Source organism: Carcharodon carcharias, chromosome 7 (assembly GCF_017639515.1).
Source record: "Carcharodon carcharias isolate sCarCar2 chromosome 7, sCarCar2.pri, whole genome shotgun sequence".
Lineage (NCBI taxonomy): Eukaryota > Metazoa > Chordata > Chondrichthyes > Lamniformes > Lamnidae > Carcharodon > Carcharodon carcharias.
In genome coordinates, this window is record NC_054473.1 from 183,014,888 (window position 1) to 183,039,579 (window position 24,692).

Below are 24,692 nucleotides of genomic sequence, written 5' to 3' on the forward strand. Positions count from 1 at the left end.
CATTTTTGTAAGTTGTTAATTGAAGTATCATGTTCCAAGGTGCATTTATACACCCACATTGGCTTTAAAATGTGGGGGAGTTAGTAGTGCAGTGGTAATGTCACTGGTTAGCAACCTAGAGGCCGTGGCTAATTTTTTGGGGATGTAGGCTCAAATCACAACATGGTGGAATTTAAATTCAATTAATAAATCTGGAATATGAAGCAAGTGCCAGTAATTGTGACCATGAAATGATAATCAATTGTTGTAAAACTGGCCCTTTAGAGAAGGAAATCTGTTGTCCTGACCTGGTCTGGCCTATATGTAATGACAGAGTCACAGCAATGTGGTTGACTCTTAAGTGACCTCTGAAATGGCTGAGAAAGCCGCTCGGTTCAAGGGCATTTAGGGATGGGTAACGAATGCTGGTCTTGCCAGTGATGCTCACATCCCGTAAAAGAATAAAGGGAATATAAAAGCAAGGCAGTTTCTGTGTTACTGTTTCTCAATAACTAGGATTATCAACTCCCTGGCAAAAAGACTGCGGCAAACAAAGCCTGGGCGAAACATCATAAGGAATCAGAAAATTTGGTTGTTTGAATTTCATTTTCTTTGAACACGTTTGTTTGTCAATTATTAAAATATTGAACGTGGCAAAACAGGCTGTTTGACAGTCAGGAATCATCCAATGGGACATTGAGTCTGTTCACTCTCAACTGGCCATGGGAAGGTAAGGCACTGGGAAGATCAACATCTTGAACGATCGATGATGTAGTGTAGGGACGACAAGTAGTGTAGGGATGACAAGTAGTGTAGGGGCGACATGTAGTGTAGGGGCGACAAGTAGCGTAGGGGCGACAAGTAGCGTAGGGACGACAAGTAGCGTAGGGACGACAAGTAGCGTAGGGGCGACAAGTAGCGTAGGGGTGACAAGTAGCGTAGGGACGACAAGTAGCGTAGGGACGACAAGTAGCGTAGGGGCGACAAGTAGTGTAGGGGCGACAAGTAGTGTAGGGACGACAAGTAGTGTAGGGACGACAAGTAGTGTAGGGACGACAAGTAGTGTAGGGGCGACAAGTAGTGTAGGGACGACAAGTAGTGTAGGGACGACAAGTGAGTAAAGTCATCAAATAACCTCACAAAGGATTCAGCAGCAACTTCTTTAACCAGTGTTGTTAGAATGAGGAAATTGCTACTGCACAAAGTAGTTGAAACAGAAAACATAGATGAATTTAAGGGAAAGCTACGTAAGTATGTGAGGGAGAAAATAGAAAGGGTACACTGATAGGGATCAGTTAGGATGGGAGGAGCATCATTTGGAACATAAACACAAGACTAGACCAGTTGGCCATTGTCATAAAAACTCATCAGAATCACTTAAATCTTTAGGGAAGGAAATCTGCCATCCCTTACCTGGTCTGGCCTTCATGTGACTCCAGACCCCCAGCCTCTGAACAAGAACATTCAGGGATGGGCAATAAGTGCTGGCCTAGCCAGTAATGCATACATCCCATGGACGAATAGGAAAAAAGGACAACTGGTAAGTTGTAAAATTGCATTACAGTAGTTGGCCATGGTACAGTCACTGCTGGAGGCACTCAGAGCCCCTTGCAATGTCTTTATTAAGGCTTGGACCAGTATACATCATGGTCCAAGCTAACAGTGCAGCCTTGTAGTGCGGGTTAGGAGAATGCCTGCACCTGAGCTGAGAGCACAGCTTGCAGTCCAGTAGCCGATGCTGCCACCAATCGGCCAGGTGAAGTGGGGCGGAGGTGGGTGGGGTTTGAGTTAGACTGGCCATCTAATTAGTACACTTAATACACCTCAATACATTTAAATGGCGTCCAGCACTCTTTGGCATGCATGAAGGTACCTTTAGACTTAACCAAGGGAGATCCTTAGAACACCTATGCTAACCCACATGTCTTTCTCTTTGATCCTGCAAGAGGATCATGGAACCTGGTGAATTAGCAGTATGCCTCATGGCTTACAGGAAATAGAGTAGAAGAAGAAGAGAGTGGCAGAGATACTTGGCTCAGCAAAGGGAGGAGCACCTCCCTCAAGATGAAAGAGCAACAGGGCCTGCTGTGCACGTAGCTCTAGATCCACAAAAACCCATCGCTCGTAGGCACTTTGCTAGACCCAGGGTCTATTGACAGCACCTGAGATTCCTGCAGATTACTGACAACCAATGTCGCTAAAGACTGCCCATGCCTAGGGAACTGGCCAGCCACATGTGCCACCTGCTACAGTATTTGGCATCACAGCGACATGGAGGGCATGCACTGCCAGTGGCTGTGAAAGTGACCACAGTATTCAATTTTTATACAGGTGGCTCCTTCCAGAGCTCCAGAGGTGACCTGTGTGGGATAACACAAGCCTCCACTCATAAATGTATCCAAGAAATCATGGACGCTTTCTTTGTGAAGGCACAGAACTTTGTGCATTTCACCTGGGATCAGGAAAGCCAGGAAACAAGGGTATCAGACATCGCTTCCTGATGATCCCATGATTATCTTGGCAGGTGGTAATTATTGAGCTGACCAAATCCCAAAGGGAAACTTGGCCAAGCTATCACAACAATTTGCAATTTGTATTTTATTATGAGAAGGTATGTGCAATGAAGTCAGAAGTAAAGATTTCACTACCATTTTCAGAGTTTTTAAATATTAAATTAAAACATTTAATAACAAAAGAAAACTTGAACACGCAAGATTACAGTTACACAGTTAAATTTAGTCTTACTTTTCCCAAAAGATTTCTACTTAGCTAGACTCCCAAATAAATACCCTTTACCACTCAACAGTCCAAATAGATTCTTAATCTATAAAACATCCAGTAAAATCACCATAAGGCACCCACTGTTGCTATAAGGGAGGTATATCATTGGGCTTCCCTCTCCCTCTCACTCAACAATGGAAATCCAAGGCTAAAACAAAACCTTGCTTTCTGACATAAGCATGCACTTCTCTGAGGTGGCTAGAGGTTGCTTTTCAAAGGTCTGTCGTCACACTGTCCACACGTCAAGGTCTCACATGACCACTCACCATGCAGCTTTCAGTCTTTCCTTAACTATATTTTCTCCCCTTTGATCTTTAAACCCATTGTTTTAACTTTCTTTGGAAGTTACCTTTCCCAGAATATTTAAAAAAAGATATTTAATGTTGTCATTATGATCAGCACTTTTTGGAAAAATAAACTTAATATTTTTGCCTTATTTATTTATGATTTCTGCCAGTTGTAAATCTTTCTGTTATGCCTTTTTGAAATTCAAACAGTTAACAATTCACTCCTCACTTTTCACCTAAAGAAAATTTCCGTTCTGTATCTACCGGGCTGTCATCTTAGCTCATCCATCTCCATTTCCAAATGTTTGCTTTTACACTATCACTTTGATGATTTAAATCTTGCAGTCAGTTTGTCTTGAAGTTATTGGATTTTTTTTTAAATAGAGATATAGCCTGTGGGTGTACCTCTGTGTGTTTCAATTGGATTAAAGCCAGCTAGTCTAGCTGCTTTGATGTATAGTAGTATTGAGTTGGAAACCAAGGTAGAGGTACATTTGCATTTTGTTGAATAGAGCATTCAAAAGTAGGAGTGAAATCTTGTACCTAGCTAAGAGACACCAGGCAATGCTTATATTACTAATAAAATTGATACTATGAATGGAGCTCAAAGGACCTGGTGGTACAATGAGACTCTACATTCAAAGAGAAGTGCTGGGTATAACAGAAAGCAGCTTTAGTGTGTGCAGGGTGGGGGCAGGTAACATCAAAGCAGCTGCAAGCCTACAACTGTCTGCAAAGGAACCAAAGTGAAAGGAACCTCATTTTGAATTTGTAAGTTAAAAATGCTTTGCTTGGTGTCTTCTTAAAGTCTATGGGTTATTGTTGCCTTAGTGGAGTTTAGTTTGGAAATTTGTTAAAAGTTATAATAGTAATTTGTAGCCATGTATATATGTTTAACTTGTGTAACTTAATAAATGTCTCTTGAGAACTGCCAGTCTTATTCCTGAACTTTGAGCTGCAACTCAAAACATACCAATTGAAAATATAGGTTTTGACAGTTGTTTAAAGTTTCCCTCTGGAATTTTAAATACCAGCCTTTACCAACTGCTGTGTCACACCAAGTTTAATTAAATAAGTCACACACATAAACACACACACACATCGAAAGCACACACACACAAAATACACGCACAGCAGCACCCCCCACCCCACCCCCCGCAACCCTCCAAGCCTGCTTCAACACATACCACAGTAATATTAGGAAAAATGATATTCTGTTTATACTTTGAAGTTCCACCAACTGATTGAGGGCCGAGTCCAGAGGCTTATCATCTGACTCAGACTCAGCAGGTTCCATAACTCCAACAGTCCTCCGAGTGCCAGCGACCAAGGATGTCCTTCCATCTACCTGCTGTGGAACAGATTGTGTGCTGTGTTTACCAGATTGTGATCTCGAGGCTGCTCTACATCTAGGCCCCACTGAGGTGTGTGCCACTGCGCTAATGGAGGGTATGGGTTAGCGCTATGACGGGTCTTCAACGGTGCTGCTCTTGGGCTTCTCACCTCAAGTGCTCTCAGCTCTGGGGTCAGGGTCAAAGTTGCCTGAGGGTGATGTGGCAGTTGTGCCTAGGAGAGTTAATGGAGATTATTAGTTCTTGGCAGCCACATTAAACACAGAACAGAGTAGCATTGAGAGAGGGCTGATGTGGTGCAGGATCACCACGTGGGTGTTTGCCACCGACCTTACCATCGCCACAGGAACAGTCCACATCCTTTCCAACCAGCTAGAACGCTCGACTCTCGAGTGGAATGAGGAACTTGTTGTCTGACACTCCACCCCCCCCATCTGGGACCTCTTGAGCACAATCTCGTCCTGCATAAAGACAGATAGAAAAAGTGTGAACAAGGCCAATGCCAGGCAAAATGAGAAGGATGCCAGGCATGTGTAGGTATTGACTGAAGCCATGGATGGGATGAGGAAGCTTTTTCCAGAGGAGATGAGGCAAAATGAAGATGTGAGGGTACGTTTGAGAGAGTGAGTGACGATGTTCCTTAAGCTGGCAGTGAGTGAGATGCCAGTGAATGTGTGATGGACTTGTGAGTGGGTGAGTTGAGATTGATGAGATGGCTGACTTATCCTGGTGGCACGGATGAGATCATTCATCCTTTTTCTGCACTGGATGGCCGACTTCTTGTTTTCAGGGTTGGCACTGCCCACCTCTGCCACCACATCCCAAACCGGAGTGGTGAGACTTTTGGGTCTTCTTCGGCCAGAGTGGGATTAGGTTGCGGTGGGTCTCCAAGAGGTTCAGATGGCATCCAGGGACATGTCATTGAATCGGGGGCTTCACTTTCCCTGGCTTTTGGAGCCATGTTTTCACCAGAGCAGCCCTGGGCTGCAAGCATTGAGAACTGTGCACGCGCGGCTGCCATTTTAAATATGGCACCTTTTGTGAGGAAGCTGTGAGATAATGGCATGGTGGGAAATTCGGAGGCCACCCACCAGCAATCCAAGTATTTTCTGTAACTGCATAATTTATGAGACGGGAAGGGGCGATATGGCACAAAAATCCGCCATTGCGGGCAGCTACTAAAATGGTCATCACGCTATTGATTTTGAAATTACCAACAGCTATATCTCTGCAGATCGACCCAGCTTGGTCTGTAGTGGTGCTACCGAGCCACTTTTGATGATGGACATTGATTTCCCCCTCCCAGAGTACATTCTGTGCCCTTGCCACCCTTAGTGCTCCCTCCAAACGGGGTTCAGCATGGGGGAGCACTGATTCATCAGCTGAGGGGGGCACGGTACGTGGTAATCAGCAGGAGGTTTCCTTGCCCATGTTTGATCTGATGCCATGAGACTTCACGGGGTCCAGAGTCAGTGTTCAGGGCTCCCAGGGCAACTCCCTTCCCACTGTATACCACTGTGCCCCCACCTCTGCTAGGTCTGTCCTGCCTGTGGGACAGGGCATACACAGGGATGGCGATGGTGGTGTCTGGGGCATTATCTGTAAGGTATGATTCTGTGAGAATGACTATGCCAGGCTTATATCATCTTCTTGTGATAGAGTGTCCTTTTCCTTCACACCCATTTTGTTGAATTTCAATCTGCAGCAGTTAAGTCTGGGTAGCCATTGCACAGCAGTTTCTGTTGATATTTATACAGTAGTTGCTGTTAGCTCTGCCAGAGAGATCTGTTGCCTTTTTAATGTCTCTTCAATGTAATGTTCCCAAATGTTTGTATTTTAATGTCTTGTCCAAGCAATCAGGCTACCTCCAGCCTTGGGCAGCTTAATGTATTTTTTATGACAAGGAAGAAGGTCACCTGACCCCCTTAGTTCCATCTTGTTTCAAGGAAAATTGTGCATTTGCATTCTGCCTTTAAAAGTAAAGTGCCCTATTTCATAAATTTCTTGCATTACTATGTGAGTGTGACACCTTCAAGTAATTGTCCAATTCCCTTATGAAAGTTAATATTGAATCTGCTTTCACCATCCTTTCAACCAGTGTTTTGTTGATCATTACAATTAATTACATAAAATAATCTCTCCTCTCCCCTCCTAGTTCTTTTGCTAATTACCTTAAACCTGTGTCCTCTGGCTACCGACCCTTAGGCCATTGGAATCAGTTTTTCCTTATTTGCCCTGACAAATTCCCCCATAATTCTGAAAACCTTTATAAAATCCCATCTAAACCTCTGCTCTAAGAAGAACAATCATGGCCTCTCTCGTCTCTTCACTTGACTAAAGGCTCTCATCCTTGGTATCGTTCTGATGAATCTTCCCTGCATCCTCTCTACGGCCTTGACGTCCTTCGTAAAGTGTGGTGGCCAGAACTGAGGCTTAACCAGGTTTTGCATAGCTTCCTTGCGTTTGTTTCTTCATTTATAAAGCTAAAGATACGGTATACTTTTTAGACGGCTTTCTCAATTTCACAGTATCAGTGTATCTTTACAGTGCAGAAGGAAGCCATTCAGCCCATTGAGCCTGCACTGGATCTCTGAAAGAGCATTCCACCTAGTCCTACTCCCCTGCTTGGATGATTTTCCCAACAAATGCCCAAGAAGGTTAAGGTTCACATTCACATGTCCTGCCAATAAGGGGGCTGAGGTCTCATGAACAACAATGATGTCTTTTGCTCAATTTTCATTCGCAGCCATGGGCCAAATAGCCTAGTTCTGTGTCATAAATATTGTGTATTTGTTGATAGAAATTCAATTAGCCACACCAGGATTTCCAATTGCTGACATGTAGTTTGTGGCTTCATGCAGCAGACAACATTGGTCTGAAAAGAACATTTTTATTGGTGACTCTTGCCAATCACCTGTCAGCTAACTTGGCTGTGAGATTCAGAGGGTTAATAAAATTTGGCATCAAGAAATAAGAGGAAAAATGGCATATAAGACTTTTGAGCTATGGATCATCTTGTGATGTAGTGATTGAATTATACCATTTTATTTATAACTTGCCACTCCACTTCAAATTGTCTTTGGTTTCTCTGCAAAGCTCTGAGGATTGCTCCTCTCCTTTTGAGTGTAATCAAAATATGGCAAGGATGGAGTTTGAGAAGCCTGGGGAACACATTGCAATTTAACTTGGAGCCAGCTGTGTGATTAAAGTAGAATATGTTGCCTGCTTGATGGGTTCACCAGGTTTCTCCACACAGCTGATACAGCAGGATCTCAGGATAAAGAGAGAGAGCCTGAAAGGATTCACTGAGCTGCTATGCTCAGCAGGCTGTTGCTGATTCTGCACAGTAGAATGTTCCAATGCCCTCCAGGCCAGCCTTTCACCTTCCACTTCTCCATAAATCTCAGGTCATTCCCCTACCTCCTAACCAACTTCCATTCACCCTTCACCTACTATGCTTGCTGACCTACTTTGGCTCTTGACCTGGTAATGCCTTGGATTTAAAATATCACCTTTGTGTTCAAATCTCTCCATTGTTTCTCCCCCTTCTGAACACTTATAACCCCATCCAGTCCTACAAGCCTCTGAGGTCTGTGTGCTTCTCCAACTCTAACCATGTGTGCGTCTCCCATGTCATTTGCCCATCCTACTGGTCATGACTTCAACTGTCATTTTTAAAATTTATTCATAGGATAAGGGCATCGCTGGCTGGACCAGTGTTTATTGCCCATCCCTAATTGCCCTTGAGAAGGTGATGGTGAGCTGCCTTTATCAACTGCTGCAGTCCTAATTACTAGAATTGTCCCCCTAAACATTTCTGCCTCTCTACATCTTTCTTCCTTTAAGAAGCTCCTTAAAGCCTACCATCTAATTGTACCATCTAAAAGATGCACTGCAGGAATTCACCAAGGCTCCTTAGACAGCTCCTTTCAAACACATGGCCACCACCATTTCAAAGGGCAAGGGCAGAAGATAGATGGGAACACCACCACCTTGAAGCTCCCCTCCGAGTCACTCACCATCCTGACTTGGAAATGTATTGCCGTTCCTTCACTGTCACTGGGTATAATGAGAAATGAAAAAGCCGCCTGACTGATTCGTCCATCCACCAACCGTGAGGTTGGACTCACTTACAACATCTGCTACCTAGAAGTAAAAGGGCAGCAGACACATTGGAGCACCACTGGCTACAAATTCTATCACCATAACCTCTGAAGAAGGGTCATACAGACTCAAAACACTAACTCTGTTTCTCTCTCCACAGATGCTGTCAGACTTGCTGAGTTTTTCAGCATTTTCTGTTTTTATTTCAGATTTCCAGCATCTTGCTTTTACCAGCTTCAAATTCCACTCCAAGCTACATGCCATCCTAATTTGGGACTATATCACTGTTCCTTCACTGTTGCTGGGTCAAAATCCTGGAAATCTCTTCCTAAAAGCACTGTGAGTGTACCTACGCCAGATGGACTGCAGCGGTTCAAGAAAGAGGTTCATCACCACCTTCTATAGGGTAATTAAGGATTGGAAACCAATGCTGGCCTTGCCAGTGTCACCTACATCCCATTAAATAATTTTTAAAAACTCACAGTTGAGGCTACAGGGAACAATATTTAACCCAAGGCTGTGCTGTCTCCTAACAGGACTGTACACATTCCTTTGCATTTGCCCGTCTGAATTGCTTCCAGTCCCAGGGCACCATGGATAATTTGCTCATTACCCTACAAACTTGCCCTTCTTCCACACAGGCAGCAAGAAACGCAGACCTGTTGGATAAGAGCTTAAGGCCATGGTTCCACCAGCTCTGCACCAGGGATCCCCTTACCTGTCTGACTCACAGTCGCATCCCCCTGTCCCTGATCGCAATGTCCAAGTAACTCTCCCCCTCCCTGATGCCACCTTATGTCTGCAAGTTAGACTCTGTGCAACTCTGAACTGAAGGTTCAGGCACTTGCTGCAGATGTGGTTACTGAGGATTGCAATGCTCTCCACAAACTCCCACAGGAGTTGGACATTGGACATTGGGCACTTGGACATTGTGATTGAGGAGGTACTACACCCTTTAGGTTAGGTAGTGGTGTAAGTCTAGTGGTGATCAGGGACAGGGGGATGCGACTGTGAGTCAGACAGGTAAGGGGATCCCTGGTGCAGAGCTGGTGGAACCATGGCCTTAAGCTCTTATCCAACTACAGCACACCATCAAGCCGTCCCTATGTAACACTTGTTTTCTTTATTTAATTAATTAGTCTAGGTATTCAATCAACTTCGCTTTTTTTTTAGTTTTTAAGCTGATCAAAGATCTAGTCTAATTTAGGTAGGCTAAGTTAAACATTTACCTGTAACTTAACCCATTGTCCCTTTCTGTGCTGTGACGCCACTTTACGATTTTCTTCCCTGTTCCACACTCGGCCCCAGCCTTTTCTCAGAAAACTTTTACCTAAAGGGCACTGTGTCCTTAATATGCTGATAAATGACATATTAAACACTTAGCACTAATTCCTCAGCTCTCACCGCTCCTCACTGTATTTTGACTATGACTACGTGTTTTAAATGTTCCCTCATCAGGAAGCTTCTGTTCTCTGCTCCTGCTCTTTTTCAATCCCCAGTGCTTGGCATTCTTGCTCTTTTAAAATGTTTTAATCTTTTGATCACCTATCCCTTAGTTCCTTCCCGGCTGGGTGCCCCACATTTTGTTTGGTAGCACTCCTGTGAAGCGCTTTGGTGCAATTTGCTACCATAAGGATGCTATATAAATGCGAGCTGTTGCTTTAAATTACCAACCAAGAACTAACTTCTAACCCCACCATAGCAAGTTATGAAATTGTATTCAACACCTCAGTTTATTTGTACACTGCCATGAAATTAATGTCTACATGAGACTTCAGATCCACACTCATTGTCCTCCCTCAGTTGCTCAGCCAATAACCACTAAGAAAATAGACCCCCAGTGAACAAATACATTTTAAAAAAAATGATGTTGACATTTTAATCAAGCTGCTCCTAGGATATTAAACCAAGGCCTCATCTGCCAACTAAAGTGGATCTGATAGCATTTGTTAAAGAAGAGTAGATGTTGTCCATGGCCAATGTTCCTTCCATATAAATCCCCACAAAAACAGATCTGTTGAAAATCTGTCCTTACATTTCAAGCAATTGAGATGTGTACAGGAAGCCTGCTATACAAACAGGCTGGTACATTAATTGTTCCTTTGGGAGTGCTCTTGTCTCTGAGTCAATAGATTATGGGTTCAAGTCTTATCCAGGCACTTAAGTTAAAATCTAGGCATTTGTGTACCTCCGGCACAGAATCGAAGGATACTGCTACATGTCTGATGTGCCGTCTTTCAGATAGGACATTAAACTGAGGTTTCATTTGCTCTCTCAGGTGGGTGTACAAGACGCCATGGTACCTTTTGAGGAAGAGCAGGGGCATTCTCCTGAGTGTTCTGGAGTCAATATTTATCTCTCACCCAAAACCACATGAACAGCAAATCTGGTCATTATCATGTTGCAGTTTATGGGAACTTGCTGTGAACAAATTGCCTGTTGTGTTTCCTATGTTACAATAGTGACCACACTTTGAAGGTACTACACTGGCTTTAAAACAATTTGGGATATCCTGAAGTCATGAAAGGTGCTATATAAATGGAAATTCTTTCTTTAAAAAAAACCTAAATGTCATAATTTTGTTGTGTAAATCTGTAATGATGGCACTTTGTTAAGCAATGTGAAAATTTCCTGTTAATGTACTGACAATTAATTGTTACAATACTTGTGAGAAATTGGGGTCGTTAATAAGCAGGTATTTTCTGCATTCTATGCGATTAGCTAAGCAACATTAATTTTCTTCCTGGAAAAAAGGATTCCTAAACACTTTGATCCCTAAACTGTCTTATTTTAGGCTGTCATATTGACATTCCTGAGTTGTTAGATGGTGCCATGTGCACCCCTTTTATCTCCCAAGTGTTAGAAAAGACCAAGATATGGCCCTCAGCAAGATGTAAAGCAAAGAACTAACCTCGAGCAAGGTGACGCGCAAGGTGGGGTTGGTAACCACCCTGAAATTTTGAGTACCTGCCCTGTATCCATTGGTTAGAATAGTTATATAAATGATTGACACTTGGTAAGCTACCAGCCACCGAAAAGGATATGTAGATGTGTGTCGTACTGGTAGTAGTGGGCCGAGGTACTACTGAGGTGCTGCTGAGGTGGCAGTGTTCATTGGGCAGTTGCCTCCATCAGATGGAAGATGGACCAGAGGAGGAAGAGGAAGATCGAGAGATCGAGGGAAGAGTTTCCGATTAGAGAGTGGAAAGTTGTTATCACAAGCTGTTACGGGTCGTATACTTCTTTTTTCTGTCTAATTAATTAATATATCATATCTGAACTGCCGTTTCTTCATAAAGTCAATGAACTATCCTAAAATTACATCCAAATAGTCGACTGCCTGTTTAGATATTTGTGGGCCCGAATCCAGAAATCTTACACCCTCTTTAGAGGCAAATAGTTGTCAATGCATTTTCAAAATTCCTTATTTGTTGTTCTAGTGCAGTGGACCTGTGCCCAATGGGAGCTCAATTGAGATTATTCCAAACTGGAACTGCTAAGCTTCGGGAGAAGTTAAGTAGCACAAAGCCTTTGGTGTAGCTCTGCCCGTAAGAGGGCAAGGATCCACTCTAATGCTCTTTCTTTGAACACCATTCAGTGAGCAGTGAGCATTTCATTGTAAAGTGAAATACTTTAAAGAAGCTTTTTGGAGTGGGCTATTTGACCGAGGCAAATGAGCGATCTTGCATTTTACAAATGCAAGATTATTTGCATTTTGTTCAGACTTACCAAACACTTTCTGTTTTTGGTTTCTTTCTTTCGTTTATCCTTTTCTTGTATCTATCCAATTCTCTTTCATATATTGAGTTCTAGATCATAACCAGGAAGAAATTATCAGTAAATTGATATGAAAGGCAAGCGTTTCCTGCAGGATTTTCTTGGAAAAGGACTAGTCGAGGATTTATAAACCTTCACTCTCAAATCAATGGGTCACAACAGGATTACCCCCATTACTGGTCTCAGGAAGTGCTTTTTATGCTTGTTCATTGCCACTGAAAAGTCCTGTCTAGCAGCAGAATGATTTATTGTGCATATACAATATAATAATCCTGTCCTGAGAAAAAGTAATACCTTTTCACTTAGTGTGAGTAAAGGATTGGGAGTTGTAGGAACAGGCATAGGCCATTCAGCCCCTTGAGCATGTTCTGTCATTCAACTGGATGACTTCACTTCCATTTATCTGTCTTTGCTCCATATCCCTTGATACTCTTACCTAGCAATCTTTTGATTTCAGTCTTGAAAAGTTCAGCTGAGCCCCAGCATCCACAGCACATTCGAGGAGAGAGATCTAATGTTACACTACCCTTCGTGTGAAAAAATTCCTTCCCAATTTCACTCCAAACTAACCTAACTCTGGTTTTATGATTGTCATAGATTCTGAATCCCCCCACCAGAGGGTATAAATATTTTAGGCATTTTAAACGCCTCAATTACATTACCCCCTCAACATTTTAAACTCAAGGGAATACAACCCTCATAATTTAGCCCGTTAAGCACTGGTATCATTCTGTATCATAATAACAACCTCCCTCACACTCAGCAATCTAACATAGCATTAGAGGAATTTGGTCTGTTACAAGTTTGAGCTTTAGCCTATGTGTTTGCACATGAATGACACCACATGGTGGATAACTGACTATATTTCCTGCAGGTTAAGCCTTTGGCTTAGTGGTCGCATTCCCACATCTGAATCGCAAGGTGCAGGGTTCAAGCCCCCACTTCAGGCAGCCCCAGTGAGTGGAGTCCCGGGGAAGGATAGGATGGATTTTGGCTGTGACTATCCCACTGCCTCCCAGAATCCATACATCAAGACTGGCTGCTAGATCAGGCCACTGGACAGTACTAGACCCCAGCAAGACTCAGTAGGTACGTTTTTAACTTGCCATTGGATCAGCCACACAGTAAAGTAGGAACTTAATTAAAACTGGAAGTGAAAAATAATGATGGTTTTTATAACAGGGTGGTCAATCTGCAATGCCAGTTTCATTCACAGGGTCAAAGTTGAAAATCGGAGAGAAGAAACAAGGCACAATTTCTGCTGCTTTGTAGTAGGCCGGTGCCTTTCAGAGCTCTGAAGAAGAGTCAGACAGGTTGGAAACGTCAACTCTGTTTCTCTCTCTGCAGCAGCTGCCAGACCTGCTGAATCTTTACTGCACTTTCTGTTTTTATCATAACCTGTGTGATCACCTGGACTGGCTTTGATTGCCGAAAGGGGATCAGGGAGGAATGTTCCAGAGTATTGGCCTACGGGTTTTACCAGGTTTTTTTTTTGCCTCTCCCATGGACCAGAACCAGGGGTCACAGTCTGAGGGTATGGGATAGACCATTTAGGACTGAGATGAGGAGAAATTTCTTCACCCAGAGAGTGGTGAGCCTGTGGAATTCACTACCACATAATGTAGTTGAAACCAAAACATTGTATGCTTTCAAGAAGGAGTTAGATGTAGCTCTTGGGGCGAAAGGGATCAAAGGGTATGGGGAGAAAGCGGGAGCAGGCTATTGAGTTGGATGATAAGCCATGACCATAATGAATGGCGGAGCAGGCTCCAAGGGCCAAATGGCCTACTCCTGCTCCTAGTTTCTATGTTTCTATGATGTTACCTGTCTGCAGGGGATGGGCAGTAACTAGTCAAGATGCTCCAGCCATTACATGGGAGAGATTTGACAGACCAATCGTAGTGTTCCCACTGTCAGTAATGTGTGTTCCGGACTGGACGCCACCAGTTAACCCTGAAATAGGAACACCCAATTTTTCAGCTTGCATTTGTCTGCTGATCTGCCGAATTGTTCAGAAGGCAAACATTTTTTTATCAATCTCTGCCACAGACACAGAGATATGGGCTGCAATGCAGCAGTGACTGTGTTTTCACTGAATATTGATAGAGAAATATCATCTTGTGAGACCTCAGTGAGTGAAGAAGGAAGGAACAACCTCTATTGACAAGTCAGCACCATTTAAAGTAGCAGTGCAAGTACAAGTTCAATAGACCAAATTGTACAAATCAATAGACTGATCAATAAAAGTTCAATAGACCAAACATGACAACTTCAATAGACAATAGTGTGAAGCACTAAGTTATCGAGGAAGAGGATGTTTTGTTAACAGAGAGCTAAATTCAGAATTTGTTATAAGTGGGAATTCAGATGGGAGGGTGGGGTGGTGGAGGTGCAGGTCTTAATTTGTTTTGTTTTGCCTCCCCTAACAAGTGAGTGTTCTACTTTTGCCTCTAATCTAAGAGACTCTAATTTGTTATCACTTTACTTTATCACTTTACTTTATTAAATTAGTAACTGATTAGCTAATCAAATAAATAAGTAAATAAAGTTAGACATGGCAGGGCAGGTAGTGTGTCATAACTGCAAGATGTGGGAGTTTGTGGAGAGGATTGTGATATCAGTCAGCCATATCTTCTTGCTTCAACTGCTTTGGGCCAGAGCTTTTGAGTTGGAGTCCGAGCTGCAGAGATTGTAGGGCAGCAGGAAGGAGGAGAGTTACCTGGGCACTTTATTCCAGGAGGCAGCCACACCCCTAAGGTTAGGTAGAACTTTAGAGATGGTCATTGGTCAGGTAGTCATGGGATCCAGGACATTGTGATGGAGAAGCCTAAGTCCTTGACTGTGACCAGAAGCTGTGAGGTACTTGATACCTGTGTGGATGAGAACAAGGACAACAGGGCAGACAGGAGAACTGACAACATCACCATGATGCAGGAGGCATTCAAGTGAGTTGAGTGAAAAGGAATGTGGTAGTGATAGGGAACAGTGTGATGAGGGGGGTAGGTACTAGTCTCTGCCAGGAATTCCAAAGTTGCGTTACGTGCCCAGTGTCTGGATTAAGGATGTCTCCTCACTGCTGGAAATGAACTTAGTCTATGAGGTGGGGGGATCTAGATGTCATGGTCCAGCAGAAACTCAGACGTAATAAACTCTGGATTGTTACCTGAGCCACATGACAATTGGCAAAAGGTCAAGAGGATTAGAGAATGAGAGAGTGGTGTGGGAAGAAGGGGGTTTTGATTAATGGGGTTTGGGCACAGTACAGGGGAAAGAGAACACTCTTCTGTTAACATGGGCTTCACTTAAACCAGATTGTGATCAGTGCCTTGGAGAATCGTATAACTAGGACTTTAAATTAAAAGTGGGGTGGGAGGGGTGGGTTGGTGGGGGGGAGGTGGGTTGGTGGGAGGGGTCAGGTGAAGGGAGATTTAGAAATCTAAAGAGTAGAGTCGAGGCAATAGAACAACGTAGCAATTTGGTTAAAGACAAGCAGAATAGGACAGGAAGTGACAGAATTTGACAGTAACAGTGCACCCACAATAAGATCCATCCAAAGACAAGTAGTTAAGAAATAAAATTAAAGGCTCTTTATCTGAATGCACAAAACATTTATAATAAGATAGATGAGCTAATGGCACAAATAGAAGCAAATGGTTTAGACCTAATTGCCATTACAGAGGTGACCAATGTTGGGGAAAAAATATTCCACATTAAACAAGATTTGTAAAAAGACAGACAGAATGACAAAGCAGGAGGGGCATCCCTGATAGTTTAGGATGACATAAGCACAGCCATGAGAAAGAACCTTGCTTCAGAAAATCAGGAAGTAGGGTCAGTGTCAGAAGTAGTTAAAGTAAATGTTGGCCCCTTCGAGGCAGAGACAGGAGAAATTATCATGGAGAAATGAGGAAATGGCAGAGATATTGAACAAATTTTTTTTGCAGAAGAAACAAATTATGCACCAGAAATAGAGGGTTACAAGGGGCTTAGAAGAGTCAGGAGCTTAAGGTAATTAATATCAGCAGAGAAAAAAGTATAAGAGAAACTGAAGGGACTGAAATCCACCAAATCCCCCAACCCTGATGGCCTACATCCTAAGATTCTTAAAGGGGTAGCTGCAGAGTTAGTAGATGCACTGGTTATTAATTTCCAAAATTCCCTTGATTCTCGAATTGCCCCAGTGGATTGGAAGTTAGCAAATGTAACATCTCTATTCAAGAAAGGAGGTAGGGTGAAAGTAGAATGACAGATCACTTAGCTTGATATCAGTCATTGAAAAAGTGCTGGAATCTATTATTGAAGATGTCTTAAGAAAGCACTTAGAAATTCACTCATAGTATGATCAGACAGAGTCAACATTTATATATCCCTCACTCTGTTCCAGTAGACATGTCCTTCAAACTGCACCCATTATAATTTTAATCCACAGTCCAACAGTAACATACCTTTAAGAAGAATGCTATTAAGGAAGATCACATGCTCTTAGTATCTAATAGGAGAGTAACGTGGGCTAACTCAGTGGTTAGTAGTTAGTAGTGTAGAGATAGAGTTTGAAGTGAAAACACATGTTTACTTGCCACTGAGTACCTTTGTAAATAAACTAAAAGTTTCCGTCTAAGAAGTGTTTGCTGATCAACTCTATCAATAGTACCAATTCAGTCACCACTCACACAAACTGGCAACGAGGATCCATATGATCCAACAAACTGGCAACAAGGATAAAACAACTTTAGCAGAGGAAATCAAGAGAAACACAATTGGCACTGTACCTTGCACAGTAATTGTAAGTAAAAGTTACATTCAAATCAATGATCTAACTCCCTTTTAAAATGCTGCAATTCAGAAGCATTGATCCTTTCAATCCAGCAATGGATGATTGGTCTTATTACGTTGAACATCTCATATGCTTTTTCCAAGCGAATGAGATTATGGGGGAAAAGAAGAGGCAAGCAATCATCTTAAGTACATGTGGGGACCAAACCTATGGCTTGATTCAAAGTCTGACAGCACCCAGTGCCCAGGATTTGAAAAATGTTGATGAATTGGTGAACCTGGTGAAGGGTCATTATTAACTAAAGCCCCCAGTAACGATGCGAAGGTTCAAGCTTAACTCAAGAAATAGAGCCCGGCGGGAGATAGTTGCATGCGATGTGGCAAGTTTGAAGCAGTTAATGGAACATTGTGAGTTTGCTACATCCCTGGATGCCATGCTTAGTGATTGTTTGGTGTGCGGTGTGAATGAGGACACGATTCAGAAGAAATTGTTGCCCAAAGCGAATTTGGATTTCAAGAAGGTGCTAAAGATAGCGCTGGCAATGGAGAGCGCTGTAAGAGATTCAAAAGCCATACAGGGCAGGTAAATTGGCGCCGTCCTCCACAGCAGGCCAGAAACCATGCCAAGAGGGGCGCAAAAATGCAAGACCCTGCCAAGAATCAGGAAACAGCCCCCACTAGCCGGAAAATGACAAAAAATGACTTAGCAGCGAAAAGAAAGAATCGTTTCAATAGAGGTGGAAACAAGCAGTCTTTAAACGATTGGCAGTTTAAAAAAAGGAGAATGTTTTCATTGACATAGAAATGGACACTTAAGAGAAAGTGCAAGGAAAGGTTCAAGCAGACTTTAAAATAAAAGAAAAAACCCAGTGAGATCGATAATACAGAAGAGCCTGAAGCAGCAAATTAATATATTTATTCACTGTTTAATTCAAAGGTTGGAAAGACAGAACCAATCTACGTAACAGTGAAAGTGAATGGTTAGAATGGAAGTGGGCACAGGAGCTCCCACTACAGTAATTGGGGAACAAACCTTCAGATATCCGAATAATGGGGAACATCAATTAAATTTAGAAGAAACAACTGCTCGATTAAAAACATACACAAGTGAAGACATCCACATGAAATACATAAGCAGAGTAACTGTCCATTATGGAAGTCAATTGGTAAAATTACCCTTGATGATGGTAGCAGGCAAGGGGCCAAACCTCCTGGGGTGAAACTGGTCAAAGGAGATTAAGTTAGAATGGGCTGAAATTTTCCAATTGAGAGCAAGTGGGTTACCAGAGCTACAATGAAGGTACACTACAGTCTTCAAGAATGATCTTGGGAATATCCAGGGGTTATAGCAAAAATCCATGTGGATCCAGAGGCAACCCCCCAATTCGAAGGAAAGACCAGTACCTTATGCACTGCGTGAGAAAGTTGACACAGAACTGGACAGAGCACAAGAACTGGGTGGTGTGCAACCTGTGCTGTTCTCAGAATGGGGAGCACCCCTAATCCCCACCTTTAAACCATGTCCGAATTTGTGAAGACTACAAATTGGTGTCTAATAAAGCAGCTAAGCTAGACAGACAGCCCACATCAAAAATCGAAGACCTGTATGCCAAGCTGGCTGGTGGAAGCACCTACACAAAGTTTGATATGAGTCATGCTTATTAACAACTAGAGTTAGATAATGCCTCCTGGAAATTTGTCACAGTAATACTGACAAAGGGTTGTACCAATAGACTCGTTTGCCTTTCGGTGTCTCCTCAGCTTGCGCCATCTTTCAGAGAACAATGGAAAGTTTACTGCAGGGACTGCCCCAGGTGGTGGTCTATTTAGACGATGTATTGGTAACAGAATTCACTGAAAAAGAGCATTTGGCAAACTGAGAAGAAGCCTTAAAACGTTTCTTGCAGGCTGCAGTAGATTCATAGGGCCTCCATCCAGTTGAGGAGAAAGTCAGAGCCATAAGAGAATCATTTGCCATAGAATTCCTCAGAGTTCAAATTATTTCCAGGCATGGTCAATTATTATGGGCGGTGCTTACCTAATTTGGCTACAGAATTGTCACCCCTACATTATCTACTCAAAAAAAACTAAAGTTGGTTTTGGGAGGTGCCACAGAAAGAAGCTTTCATAAATGTCAAACGATTGATGGTCTTGTCCTATTAGTACATTACGGCCAAAGAAAAGAATTGGTGTTGACATGTGACACGTCCCTCTACAGAGTGGGAGCAATGCTCTCCCATTGGATGGATGATGCACAGAACGGCCTATAGGAGACGTGTCAAGAATGGTCAGCACAGTGGAAAAAGGATACTCACAGGTAGAAAAAGAAGTCATCTTTGGTGTCAAGAAGTTTCACCAGTACGTTAGAGGCCACCATTTTACTATCATTTCAGACCATAACCCATTGCTAGGATTGTTCAGTGAGGACAAAGCTATACCACAAATGGCAAGGAAACAACAATGGGATTTAATACTGGCAGCATATGAGTATCCTTTTGTACATAGGTCTGGCTGTCAAATCGTAAATGCCAATGCGCTTAGTTGTTCGCCTTTACAAGAAAATGATGAGTAGGTCCCAGCTCCACAGGAGCTTGTTTTATTGCTAAATTTCTTAGATCCCTCGCCAGATCAGAGACTGGACAAGTCGGGACCCAGTCGTATCTCAATTATGAGAACAAGTGCTTCGTGGTTGGTCACAAGAGCCTCTATCTTATGAAATAAAACTGTACTTTAACAGAAGATATGAAATAACCAGCCAGGATGGTATCTTATTGTGGAGAGCATGAGCAATAGTACCTCCAAAGGGAAGAGAACCATTATTAATTGAACTACACAGAGCACATCCAGGAATATGCCGAATGAAGGCCAATGTTCGCAGCTACTTATGGTTGCCTGGGATGGATGGTAAACTAGAGAGTTTAGTGAAGAATAGTGTGCAACGTCAGCAACTGCAAAAGTTACCATCGGCAACTCTATTACATACTTGGGAGTGGCCAGGAAGACCATGGGTGTGTATATACATTGACTATGTGGGACCTTTCATGGAACAATGTCTCTGCTCATTGTCGATGTCCACTTGGACATCTATGAGGTGAAGTCACCAACGTCTTCTGCTACAATTGAGAAGTTACATCAAAGTTTTGCCATTAGTGGACTGCCAGAAGTTGTTGTACCTGATGAAGACACAGCATTTACGAGCGCTGAGTTTCACCAGTTTATCAGCCACAACGGTATCACTCATGTAAAAACTTCACCATACCCACCCTTTCTCAAATGGACCGGCCGAAAGGGCGGTTCAAACATTCAAGTCAGGCATGAAGAAGTTAACTGGAGATTCCTTAGCAGCAAAGCTAGCACGCTTTCATTCCATTTCAGGACCACCCCTCACACAACAACAGATGTCACACCTATGGAGTTATTGATGGTGGGGCGTGCGGGAGTGGGGCGCGCGGGAGTGGGCGCGCGGGGGTGGGACGCACGGGGGTGGGACGCGCGGGGGTGGTGCGTGCGGGGGTGGGGCGTGCGGGGGTGGGGCGTGCGGGGGGGTGGGGCGTGCGGGGGGGTGGGGCGTGCGGCGGGTGGGGCGTACGGCGGGTGGGGCATGCGGGGGTGGCACGTGCTGGGGTGGACCCCGCTCGACGACGTGTAAAATGACGCACGAAGACGTTGGGCGTGCGTCCTGACATCACCCTACACTATCGTGATATTTCGGTGGGCAGGTGTCCTATGAGCTCCAATGCGCGCTCGCCATTAATTAACGGGCCACTTCGGGCCCTTGAGCCATTAATACACCGAGATTTTTCAGGGCCCGTGCAATTTTCAGAGGGTCGCACAGGCACAACGGGCAGGTGGGTAGGCCACATTTTTAAAAACCTCATCCAAGGGTGGGGTGAGAGGGGTGAGTGAGCTCGCGAATGCTATTTGTTAGTCATGTACTTTTTAAACTTACTGCTACTTGCTTGTATGAACAAAGGAACTTCAAATCTCTTCAGAGCTGCTTGTACAGGAATAACAGGCTTCAGGTCGGGGCTCTGGAGTAAACATCATTTTTTGGGCCTTGCAGGTTTCAGGCAGCCTTCCCTTACCCTGGGAGTGGGGGTGGTGCGCCACACTGGAGGCACCTCCTCTGAGGATGGAGGGCGAAGAGGGCAGGAATCCATATTCAGCCTCCAGGGGTGACACCTTTGGGAGTACAGGCGCAAGAACCAGGGCTGCAGGGCCAACAGGTAGTCCAAGGCGGAAGTGACCACAGAAGATGCCTCTATCCTGCTGCCAGGGTTTACAGGCGGCGAAGCAGCTACCTCAATATGTCTGAGGTGCAGTGTCGAAGGAGTCTTTGTCTCTCAAGGGAGACAGTGACCTCCATCTGTCAGATGACAGGCCCTGAGATCAGCTCCAACTTTGGGTGATCTTTGTGGAGTCTCCCAGTCAGCTGTTCACAGTTGTGTCAAGCTGGTGCTGCACGCTCTGTTCAGATGGGCATTGACTTTCATTCACTACCACTCAGATGATGCCAGCCAGGCAGGGTGAGCCAGAGGCTTCGCGGCCATTGCTGGCTTCCCCCGTGTCCAGGGTGCTATAGACTGTACACATGTGGCCATCAAGGCGCCAGCAGGTGAGCCTGGTGCCTTCGTCAACAGGAAGGGCTTCCACTTCATGAATGTGCAGATAGTGTGTGATCACAGGATGCTGATTCTACAAGTCTGTGCAAGGTACCCAGGCAGCTCCCACGACGACTACATCCTCAGACACTCCCAGGTGCCGGGGCTCTTCAGTGCTTCAGCCCGGCTGGATGGATGGCTGCTGGGTGACAAGGGCTATCCCCTCAGAAGGTGGCTCATGACGCCTCTCCGTCATCCAAGAACAGAGGCTGAGCAGCGGTACAATAGGAGTTAGGGCTCCACAAGGGCTGTGGTGGGGAGAACCATCGGTCTTCTCAAGATGCTCTTCCGATGTCAGGACTGTTCAGGGGACATACTGCGATATTCCCAGATCATGTGTCACTGATAGTGGTTGCATGCTGCTCTCTACACAATCTGGTGCTGGAAAAGGGGGGATGCAGTGGGGGAAGAAGATGTTGAAGCAGATACTCTGGCTGCACACAATGAGTCCAGCAGTGCGTCTGAGGACAAGCACACTCAGGAGAACGCTGGGGGGATAGATGCTGATTCGGCAATGTCCAGAGTGTCAGGGACACCTGGGAGGCTTTGATCCAACAATCCTTCAGCTGGCCCACCACAGATGGACCTCCAACACATGCCAGGGCTGCAGGCTTCGTACTCGATACCTGAGAGCTACACCTGCCTGGTTAGGAACATTAACTATGTGCCTTGTCAATAAAGCTCAATGACAAACAAGTCACTCATAACATCATGGGTTCCCCTACACCTGCAAAAGTAAGGAAGCAACCTGAGGCTTCTAAAACATTTCAAGATTTTATAAAACAAAACAGGAATGAAAGTTCATTCAGGGGTATTGAGCTGCACACCGACTAATAAGCAACTAATACAGGGGCAACGGAAAACCACCAGTTAAAAGCCCATGCTGTGTCTAAGGTGCCTTACCCTTGTGTTTTTGGGTGCTACTCTAGGTGCTCCCCCCTCGCTGGCACTGGCATTGGAGACAGCCTGCTCGCTCTGCTGCCCTGTTGGCCTTGATGACCTTGGCGGGTGTCCTCTGGCCTGTGGAGCCTATGATGGCCCCCGCCTGGGAGAGAGCAGCCAGTGGCATGGCTGGCATCTTCCCAGTCACCGCAGCCTCATCGGATGCCACAGTCACTAGCAGAGGGGTAGAGGAGCTGCTACCCTCATCCGGAGTGCCCTGAGGGGAGCCCGCAGAGATGAAAGGCACCTCGTGCGCCAACGTTGGGTCTCTTCATACCTCCCTGCTCATCATGGATGGATGGGCACCTAACCTAGCTGGGATATTGGGTGCCCGATCCATCTCCCACACTGACAGTGACCAGCTGAAGTCAATGCCGGTGTGAGGGCTTGCAGGTCCGAGCGCAATCCCAGGAGGCCCTGATTGCTCCCCTGGAGGAAACTCTCCATGAGAGTCGTCACCCTCCCATGGAGGAAGCAGTGCGATTGGCCAATGCATTGCTCATGCTCTGCATGGACTCCTCCATTATGGAGACCACGGTGTGCATTCCCTCATGTATCTCCGCCAGATCCTCCTGCACACCCTGCTGGACTTCCAGCATCTGCTGCCTCAGGGACAACTCCAGAGGCCCATCATCAGCCACCGACTGAACCTTGTCCTGGTCCCCTGCAGTCCTCTGACTGCCGGCACCATGGGCACTCTCTGCCTCTGCCTGCATCTCAAGTGAGTGTGAAGGGCCCTCATACTAGCCGATGATCTTATCCCCACTGAGGTGCTGGTATCTGTGCTGGTGCCTGCCTGGCTGAGATGATGTGACACTGGTGTTTGTATCTCTTCGAAGCCCTCAGGTGTCAGTGGCAGGCCCTCTGCCCCCTCATTCCAGCCCTGCTCCAGTGAGGCTAAAAGGAAGAACAAGGACATTTGATTAGTTGAAGTCGAGACACTGTTAATGTTCACGCCCGGCCCCCGGATCAGGATGCGCCCCTCCTTCCATAATCAATGGGAAACCCATGTTGGAAGCTGAATTCACTAAACAGTCAACATTGGAGTGGTTGCAATGACAGACATTCTGACATCAGTGCGTGGCACTCTTACCTCCCAGTGGCACACCAACCTCACCGCTGCTGGTAGATCTGGGCACATGGAGCCACTCCAGCTTGAGAGCCTCCTGCTTGTGTCTGGTGAGTATGACTAGGTTGGCCTGCCCTCCGCCAGTCCACATCCATTGTGTATTATTGTGTGCGGCCTTCTCCTGAAAGGAGAGAGGAGCATTGATTAGTCCACCCTGCACCTGCATTGCCATTGTATCTCTGAGTGAAACATTGCAGGGCTCATCTGATTCGTGACCCTGGAGCCACTGTACGCTCATTCCGAGTAACTCGGGCTCATCCCCTTTCCCAGATGCTGCATCCATCACATTTGCCGCTCACACTGCATGATCTTCCAAAGCAAGGAGACACTATCACCTAGAAAGACAAGGGCAGCAGACGGATGGGTGCGTCACCACCTGGAAGTTCCCCTCCCGGTCAGTCAGCAGCCTGACTTTGACATGTTTCAGAGCTCCAGCACTGCGCCTAGGCACAGATCCTTGAGATTCCAAAGCAGTACTGTGGGTGTAAGTGTACCGCATGCAGCGTATACAGAACTCAGCTCAGCACCACCCTCTCAGGGTGAACCAGGCATTGGGCAATAAATGCTGGCCCACCCCAGTGAAGGCCACATGCCGTGAATGATTCAACCCAGTAACTACATTCAGAGTTGGGGGCAGGTAGGTGGGTGAGCAGGGTGTGGGGGAGAGGTGGGGGGGGGCAACCTAACAGCTGTGCTAAGTGACCCATGCCAACATGATTCTCACCCTTTCCGATCGCAAGAGGTCGTTGAAGCACTTGCGGCGGCACTGAACCCAGGTGCGTCGCACCACATCGTGCACGCTGACCCTTTCTGCCACCTCCTCCCAGGCACATTTTGTCATGTGGAGGGCAGGGGGTGGGGGGGGGGTGGGGGGGTGGAATGGGGGGGTGGATGGGGGGTGGGGGGG